Below are 10251 nucleotides of genomic sequence, written 5' to 3'. Positions count from 1 at the left end.
ATCGATCTCTGCTTTTTATAACAGTGCTAGTAATGAAGCAATTGAAATCACATGAACAAATTGCAGTCTCTAGTTTGGGTGAGCTTTTTAAGTGCTTCCACCTGGTATTAACCCAACCAAGCTTCTATGACCATCCAAGTGATTTTCACCTTTTAAAAAGAAAGGATAATTTTTTTCTAAGTGTCTGAGCAGACTCAGTTCATCACACATGTAGGAACAAAGCTGCAATGGCATGAGAGCTTTTTTTTTTTTTTTCCCTGAATTCCTGCTTTCCAGCCTGAAGGGGAGGTCTTAGTGAATTATTCCTTAACAAAACTAAATAATAATAATTAAAATGCCCCTATCCTTACAGACAGAAGTGAACACGCACATTTAATAATCTATTTGTGGAAAAAAAAAGGTTGCCAATTTTGTTTGGGAGCCACGTCGCACGACTGCGCAAATTGTCAGTTAAAGCAACGCCGTGCCGAATCACAAAAACTGGCCGGGTCATTGACCAGCAATATGGTCCGGGGCTCAAGTGGTTAAAAATTAACAAAACACTAAAGTTAGCCCAATTTTTGTTGATAATGTGAAAGATGATGTTACACCGAGTAAATAGATACCTTACATGTCACGCTTTACTATTGCAAACACGCCTGGAATGGGGCCAAAATTCAGTAATTGAAAATCCCCATAGGCGACTTTTTTTTTTCAGGTTACCAGTTTATAGTTACAAAGAAGGTCTAGTGCTAAAAGTATTGCTCTCGCTCTAACGCACGCATCAATACCTCACATGTGTGGTTTGAACGATGTTTATATATGTGGGCGGGACTTGCGTAAGTCCCGCCCACATATGTAAACACCGTTCAAACCACACATGTGAGGTATTGACACGTGCGTTAGAGCGAGAGTAATACTTTTAGCACTAGACTTTCTCTGTAGCTATAAACTGGTAACCAGAAAAAAAAAAAAAGGTCGCCTATGGGGATTTTCTAGTACTGAATTTTGGCCCCATTCCAGGAGTGTTTTCAATAGTAAAGCGTGACATGTAAGGTATCTATTTAATCGGTGTAACATCATCTTTCACATTATCACCAAAAATGGGGCTAACTTTAGTGTTTTGTTAATTTGTAACCACTTGACCCCCGGACCATATTGCTGGTCAATGACCAGGCCAGTTTTTGTGATTTGCACGGCGTCGCTTTAATTGACAATTGCGCAGTCGTGCGACGTGGCTCCCCAACAAAATTGGCAGCCTTTTTTTTCCACAAAGAGAGCTTTATTTTGGTGGGATTTGATCACCTCTGCGTTTTTTTTTTAGAGCTATAACCAAAAATAGAGCGACAATTTTTTAAAAAAATAAGAATAATTTTGACTTTTTGCTATAATAAATATCCCAAAAAATATATATTCTAAAAATTAAAAAAATCCCTCACTTTAGGCTGATACATATTCTACATCTTTTTGGTTCCAAAAAATCACAAATAGCGTTTATTGATTGGTTTTGGCAAAAGTTATAGCGTCTATAAAATATGGCATTTTTATTTATTTTTTATTTTTAACTAGTTATTGCGGCGATCAGCGATTTTTAACGGTACTGCGACATTATGGCGGACACATCGGACACTTTTTTGGAACCATTGGCATTTTTCTAGCGATCAGTGCTCTAAAAATGCATTGCTTACTAAAAAAATGCCACTGGCAGGGAAGGGGTTAACACTAGGTGCGAGGGAGGGGTTAAATATGTTCCCTGGGTGTGTTCTAACTGAAGGGGGTGCGGGACTGACATGGGTAAATGACAGATCGCTGTTCATGAAGGGGAACTCCAGACCAAAAAAAAAATGTGGGTTCCCCTCCAGGTGCATACCAGGCTCTTAGACTTGGTCTGGAACATAAGGGGTTAAAACCGCGCCGAAAACCAGCGTGGGGTCCCCCCCAAGATCCAGACCAAGCCCTTATCCCAGGCACACAGTCTGGCCGGACAGGAATGGGGGTGGGGACGAGCGAGCGCCCCCCCCCTCCTGAGCCATACCAGACCGCATGCCCTCAACATGGGGGAGTGTGTGCTGTGGGGGAGGGGGCATTGCCCCCCCACCCCACAGCACTCTTGTCCCCATGTCGATAGGGACAAGAGCCTCTTCCCGACAACCCTGGCCGTTGGGTGTCGGGGTATGCGGGCGGGCGGCTTATCAGAATCTGAGGCACCTTTAATAAGGTGTCCCCCAGATTCCAGCCCCCCACCCTATGTGAATGAGTATGGGGTACATTGTACCCCTACCCATTCACCTGGGGGAAAAAATGTAAATAAATAAACCACACACATTAATAAATTAATTTATTAGTCAGCCGGGGGTCTTCTGCCGGGGCCCCCCACCACCACCCCATTAGGCCCCGGGCTTCGCCGTCTTCTGCCGGAACCCCCTTCACCATGAGGCTTCCTGCCTATGGGGGAGGGTCCCGGGCTTCGTCGGTTTCTGCGGGGGGGTGCACCTGCCCCCCGCCCCCGTCTTCAGCGCCGTATTTCGCCGGGACCCCCTTCACCATGAGGCTTCCTGCCTATGGGGGAGGGTCCCGGGCTTCGTCGGTTTCTGCGGGGGGGTGCACCTGCCCCCCGCCCCCGTCTTCAGCGCCGTATTTCGCCGGGACCCCCTTCACCATGAGGCTTCCTGCCTATGGGGGAGGGTCCCGGGCTTCGTCGGTTTCTGTGGGGGGGCACCTGCCCCCCCTCGTCTTCAGCGCCGTATTTCGCCGGGACCCCCTTCGCCATGAGGCTTCCTGCCTATGGGGGAGGGTCCCGGGCTTCGTCGGTTTCTGCGGGGGGGGCACCTGCCCCCCCTCGTCTTCAGCGCCGTATTTCGCCGGGACCCCCTTCACCATGAGGCTTCCTGCCTATGGGGGAGGGTCCCGGGCTTCTACGATGTTTTCCGCCGGAGGGCGCCATCCTCCGGGCTTCTGCGGTGCCTTCCGCTTCTGCCTGGCCCCTCCGCGGAGCACAGGGCTTGTCTTCTTCCTTCTCTTCCATTCGATGTTGACACGGCGAGGTCCGGCGCTGGAGTGCCGTGTGAGCGATTGGGCATTGACTTATATAGGGCAATGCCACCATGTGACCTCAACCCATGTGACATCACATTCCCATCATGCCCAGGGAATGTGATGTCACATGGGTTGAGGTCACATGGTGGCATTGCCCTATATAAGTCAATGCCCGTCGCTCACACGGCATGTCAGCGCGGAACCTCGTCGTGTCAACATCCAATGGAAGAGAAGGGAGAAGACAGCGCAGACAAGCCCTGGGCTCCCGGAGGAGACAGGCAGAAGAAAGAACAGAGAAGAAAGAAGAAGGAAGAAAGCCCTGAGCTCCCGGAGGAGACAGGCAGAAGGAACAGAGAAGAAAGAAGAGGGAAGAAAGAAGAAGGAGCAGAGAAAAGACCGGGGAGTTGGCGCACCCCCGGCAGAAGACTAGGAAGACCGGAACCCTGGCGGAAGGCACCGGAAAGACCGGGGGATAGGCGCCATCCCCCGGCAGAACTCGCCGAAGTCCGGATGCCCCCCCCTAATGTAAAAGAGCTTAAATGGGGTGGGGGCCCCCGGCGGAAGGCTCCGGAGAGGACCGAGGGATGGCGCTCTCCCCCGGCAGAAATCACCGAAGCCCAGGGTCCCGGCGGAAGATCGGGAAAGAAGAAACCCCCCCTTGTGAAAGAGCTAAAGAAGAAAGGGGGCGGCCCGGAGCTGATTAATAAATTATTTTATTCTGTGTGGTGTTTTATTTTACTTTACACTTTTCCCCCAGGTGAATGGGTAGGGGTACAATGTACCCCATACTCATTCACATAGGGTGGGGGGCCGGCATCTGGGGGCCCCCTTATTAAAGGGGGCTCGCAGATTCCGATTAGCCCCCGCCCGCATACCCCGACAACCAATGGCAAGGGTTGTCGGGAAGAGGCTCTTGTCCCTATCGACATGGGGACAAGAGTGCTGTGGGGTGGGGGGGCAGTGCCCCCCTCCCCCACAGCACACACTCCCCCATGTTGAGGGCATGCGGTCTGGTACGGCTCAGGAGGGGGGGGCGCTCGCTCGTCCCCACCCCCATTCCTGTCCGGGCCAGACTGCGTGCCTGGGATGAGGGCTTGGTTTGGATCTTGGGGGCGCGGGTTTAACCCCTCACGTTCCGGACCAAGCCTAAGAGCCTAATGTACCCCTGGAGGGGGACCCGCGCCGATTTCAAGTTTGAAATTTGGCGCGGAGTTCCCCTTCATGGCTGAAAACAGCTCGGAGATTCCCGTGCGCCGCGTCACGCAGCGCAATCACGGGTACGCGGCTTGGTATTTACCAAGATTTTCTCGGCGTACTGACAAGGCGCACGGGAATCCCTGACATTTCTCTCTACGCATGCCCAGTATGCAAATTAACCTCCCCGAGGTTCAGGCGCACTGTGTAAGCGTACGGGATCTGTTTTCAAAAAACACTTTCACTTTTAATTCGGCCCGCCAAACACTTTAAAACACATGTCACTTCACTTCCCCTGCATCACCCCACCTCCCCCCTAATAAACTCCCGCCCGAATCCCCGATATTTACATTTCAATGTGCCGTGCGCCAGGTTATAGTGGTGCACAATGCGCCCTCTCCTGGGCGCACTGAGCACATTAGTAACTACTGAAATACACTGCACTAGCAGCGTATTTCAATAGTAAATGTCAAAACGGCTGTTACTCCTGCTTTTACTCCATGAGTCATGGAGTAAAGGCTTTGGTAAATCAGCCCCCATATATCCTAGAAGCGTCTGATACTGTTCTGTAGCAGCAAAGCAAAGATAGGCAGCAGGACAGGTAGGTATTAATTATTTTCTTTGCTTAATTAACTTTTTTTATATATAAAACAAGAGTGACTTTAAAAGTGAAAATGTAATAATTTATTTGGCTTTGCTCTGATGCAGTCTGCAGTAGATATTTTGCAAAGTGGCATAGTACTGTGCTGCATTCGCTTTCAAATGGCGACATCTAGTGGAAACAGCTAGAAATGCGCACAAAACATTTCCAAGTATATAACAGTTACTGAGGGCAAGATTCACATATAATTGCGGCGGCGTAACGTAGCGTATATGCGTTACACCGCCGCAAGTTTTCATCGCAAGTTCCTTGATTCTCCAAGCACTTGCGTGAAAACTTACGCCGGCGGCGTCTGGCGCAAGCCCGCCTAATTCAAAGGGGCGTGCGCAGTTGCTCCAGAGCTTAGTAAATGAGCAGAAGCTTTGCTGACTTCCATCATCCAATCATGTGCAAGCAAAAATGCAGGTGATTGGGTATTCTTTGCAAAGTGAAGCTTTACCTCATTTACTTTGTAGCAACTGCACAGTCCATTTGCCTTTAGTAAATCAACCTCCACTCACTTCCAGCCCATCCCTCTTAACTAGAAGGAAAAAAGCACAATCCCATGTTTTTCTCATACATGAGAACCTGCTGCAGAAAATGTACTGTTTTAATCAAGCTAAATAATATATTATTAATGCTATATGTTATAACATAATAATTTATTATTTATCTATTTACTGTGAAATTACTGGTTTGAAGTTATGATAAGCCACATGTGTGTGCGCAGCCTATAGCATTAAGGTGTGCACTCCAAAGCCCAAACACACACTACCGATTTCTCACGGTGTTCATTCAGAAAGGGAAGGGGGCCGGTAAATTACCTATTTACTGGCCCCTTCCCCACTCCTAAAACATCCCAGCAGCAACTGCCAATAGGAAAGGAGGGAAGCTGTCAGCGCTGCGGGGGGAAAGAAGGGAGCCAGGGCAGTAGGAGAATCTGTGCTGCACAGGGTGATTAGGGTGTGCCTGGGCACACCTGGTACACCCTGTGCGCACGCCTATGATAAGCCACCGGTTTGTGTACAGTTTATGAAAATATAGTGAATTACCTTAAAAACAATATATAATAATTATTTGTATATTACGGTACTTATGGTAATTAACCCCTTGCCACCCAGGCCAATTCTGACAATCCTCTCCTTCATGAAAAAATCATCATTTTATTTCTAGAAAATTATTTAGAACCCCCAAACATTATATGTTTTAGCAGACATCCTAGGGAATAAAATAGTGGTTGTTTTTAACTTTTTATGTTACATGGTATTTGCGCAGCAATTTTTCAAACGAAAAAAGAATGTTTCATGAATAATAAAAAAAAAATAAAAACTGTACTATGTAGACTATGAAAGATTATGTTACTCCGAGTAAATAGATAGCTAACATGTCACGCTTTAAAATTGCGCACACTTGTGGAATGGCGCCAAACTTCAGTACTTTAACCCCTTAAGGATCACCTCACCCCAATATAAGTCGACAGAATGGCACGGCTGGGCACAAGCACGTACAGGTACGTTGCACTTTAAGTGCCCAGTCGTGGGTCGCGCTCGCTACCCGGTCCGAAGCTCTGTGACCGCACCCGCGGGACCTGTGGACCCAATCACCGCCGGTGTCCCGCGATCGGGTCACAAGAGCTGAAGAACGGGGAGAGGTGAGTGTTAACAAACCTTCCCCGTTCTTCTCTGTGGCTTGTCACTGATTGTCTGTTCCCTGTCATATGGAACGACGATCAGTGATGTCACACATCCAGCCACGCCCCCCTACAGTAAGAAACACACAATTGGACACACTTAACCCCTTTAGCGCCCCCTAGAGGTTAACACCTTCACTACCATTGTCATTTTCACAGTAATCAGTGCATTTTTATAGCACTTTTCGCTATGAAAATGACAATGGTCCCAAAAATGTGTCAAAAGTGTCCGATGTGTCCGCCATAATGTCACAGTCACGAAAAAAATCACTGATCGCCGCCATTACTAGTAAAAAACAATTTAAAAAAATAATAAAAATGCCATAAAACGATCCCCTATTTTGTAAACGCTATAACTTTTGCGCAAACCAATGAATAAACGCGTATTGCGATATTTTTTACCAAAAATATGTAGAAGAATACGTAACGGCCTAAACTGAGGAAAAAAAACTATTTTTATATATTTTTGGGGGATATTTATTATAGCAAAAAGTAAAAAATATTGCATTTTTTTTAAATTGTCGCTCTATTTTTGTTTATAGCGCGAAATATAAAAACCACAGAGGTGATCAAATACCACCAAAAGAATTTATTTATGGGAAAAAAAGGACATCAATTTTGTTTGGGAGCCACGTCGCTCGACCGCGCAATTGTCAGTTTAAGCGACGCAGCGCCGAATCGCAAAAAGGGACCTGGTCCTTTGGCTGCATAATGGTCCGGGTTAAAATCTCCATAGGCAAAGCTTTACATTTTTTTTACAGGTTACATGTTTAGAGTTACGTAGAAGGTCTAGTGCTAGAATTATTGCTCTCCCTCTAACGATCATCGTGGCGTATGTAACCTGTGTGTATCTGGCTCTGATACTAGCCAGTGCTTACCGCACGTCCCTGCTGCAGACATATACATATATTGTATATGTTCACAAAGGCAGTCCGTGCACTGCCTTTGTGAACGCACACACACACGTGCCTGTCAGGCCCCGTACACACGTCCGAGGAACTCGACGGGCAAAACTCATCGTTTTGCTCGTCGAGTTCTGTGTGAAGCCGCCGAGGATCTCGGCGAGCCAACTTTCCTCATTGAACAACGAGGAAATAGAGAATATGTTCTCTATTTGGCTCGACGAGGAACTCGTCGGCTTCCTCGGCCGAAAGTGTACACACGCCGGGTTTCTCGGCAGAATTCAGCTCCGACCGAGTTTCTGGCTTAATTCTGCCGAGAAACTCGGTCGTGTGTACGGGGCCTCAGTGTTGCCAACCGTCAGTATAAAAAATATGGTTGTGACGCTCAGCATGCGCAGTTCCAGTCTGGAGTCGATTGACAACCTTTACAGAATGCATTTGACTTTACAACCACTTTAATAGCTACCTGAAATCATATTGCTAATTGCATATTGTACTTGTTTGTAGCCTAAATACTAAATTTGCAATCAAAACTGTTGTTTTGTAACTTTTGGAAATGACAGTAAAAACGTGTCTGTGCCAGTAAATTTTGGGTGTTGTGTCAGTAAGTTTCAATCTGGTAGGTTGGCAACTCTGGTGCCTGTGTGTTTGGAATGCAACACATTTAAAAATAAATTATAATACAGTAGTTTTCTTTCTGTGTGCCACATAGGCAGTACAAATAAAGAACACTTATGCCACCTAGTGGAAAAATTTAAAATGTAACAAACGTTCTAGATATCTTGAAATATAAACAAAAATTAGATCTCTCTCGTGCCCATCCTGCAGCCCAAGCATGTGATTCTTTGGTACTTGGACCCTCTGGCCAATGCAGGCAGTAATTCATGTTTTCTTTGCCTAGGTGCTTACTTTTTCTTACATTTTCCATTCTTTTTTATTTTTTTATAATGAATCCTGCTAAGGCCCCATACACACGACCGAGAAACTCGACGGGCAAAACACATCGTTTTGCTCGTCGAGTTCCTTGTTCGGCTGTCAGAAAACTCGTCGAGCCAAATGTTCCCATTGCCCAACGAGGAAATAGAGAAAATGCTCTCTTTTTGGCTCGACGAGTTTCCCGACGGGTTTCTCGGCGAAAAGTGTACACACGACCGGTTTTCTCGGCAGAATACGTCTCCCATCGAGTTTCTTGCTGAATTCTGCCGAGAAAACCGGTCCTGTGTACGGGGCCTTCGAGGAATGTCAAATGTGATGCAGGTCATTTTTTTAGGGAACTCTAGGGAGTGAACTGTGAGGGACTATACAGACAGTGGGGCTGATTTACTAAAAACAATGCCAGCGCATTCCTTTAGCAAATGTCAAAACGGCTGTTGCTCCAGCCTTTGCTCCATGAATCATAGAGCAAAGGCTTGGTAAATCAGCCCCAGTGTGTTTTTTTCAAAATTGTCGCTGTTCTTTTGTTTATAGCATAAAAAATTAAAAACGCAGAGGTGATCAAATACCACCAAAAGAAAGCTTTATTTGTGGGAAAAAAGTACGCACATTTTGTTTGGGTACAGCGTCGCACGACCGCACAATTGTCAGTTAAAGCGACGCAGTGCCAAATTGTAAAAAATGCTCTGGTTAGTAAGGGGGTAAAATCTTCCGGGGCTGAAGCGGTCAAATAAGCTTATGCTGCTTAGAACTAATATACTGTTTTACATTCTCCATCAGCTCATCCCCCACAGCTATTACCTTTTTGTATCAATTGACCCTCCCTCCTAGATTGTAAGCTCTAACGAGCAGGGACCTCTGATTCCTCTTGTACCAAATTGTAATGTAACTGTAATGTCTACTTTCATTTTATTAAGCGCTGCGCAAACTGTTGCTGCTATATAAATCCTGTATAATAACATAGGCGTGCGCACAGGGTGTGCCAGGTGTGCCTGGGCACACCCTAATCACCCCATGTGCCACACATTCCCCCTATTTAAAAAATAAAATAAAAACAAACAAAATTAAAACAAATACAATTGTAAAAAGAAAATACAAAATAAAATAAAAATAAAAACTATTGACACCATCCACTACCCTACTGAAACCAATTTCTACCCTACTGACACCGTCCACTGCTCTAATGATACCATCAGTATATATACACATACACACAAATATGTGTGTTGAGCTTTGGGGTGCACACCCTAATACAATGGGCTGCGCACACCTATGTATAATAATAATATGCAATGGAACTGATTTCAAAAATAGGTAGAGTCCGATTTTTTAGGGAATAAGGGGAAGCTGTGGTTAATTGGAACACCCAATCACGTGAAAGCAAAAATAAATGTTCTTTATTTTTCTTTGCGCATTATCAGGTATTCAAAGTACACACAGGTTCAGCTTATTTATTAACATTTACTTTGCAGGATGAAAATTCACTTTGATAAATGAACACTCTATTCCTTTTAGAAAAGTATCCAAGACCTATAAGAGCCTAAGGGCCCTTTCACACTGTGGTGGGCGCGGCGGTAAAGCGATGTTATTTTTAGAGGTGCTTTACCGCCGATTTTGCAAAGCTATTTGGCTGCTAGCGGGGCAGATTTACCCCCCGCTAGCAGCTGAGAAAGGGTTAAAAACCATCGCAAAACACCTCTGCAGAGGCGCTTTGCCGGTGGTATAGCCGCAGTGTCCCATTGATTTCAATGGGCAGGAGCGGTGGAGAAGTGATATACACACCTCTCCTTCACCGCTCCAAAGATGCGGCTAGCAGGACTTTTTTTACCGTCCTGCTAGCGCACCGCTCCAGTGTGAAAGCCCTCGGAACTTTCACA

The sequence above is a fragment of the Rana temporaria genome, chromosome 2, assembly GCF_905171775.1.
Source record: "Rana temporaria chromosome 2, aRanTem1.1, whole genome shotgun sequence".
Taxonomy (NCBI): domain Eukaryota; kingdom Metazoa; phylum Chordata; class Amphibia; order Anura; family Ranidae; genus Rana; species Rana temporaria.
This window is presented reverse-complemented; position numbering follows the sequence as displayed.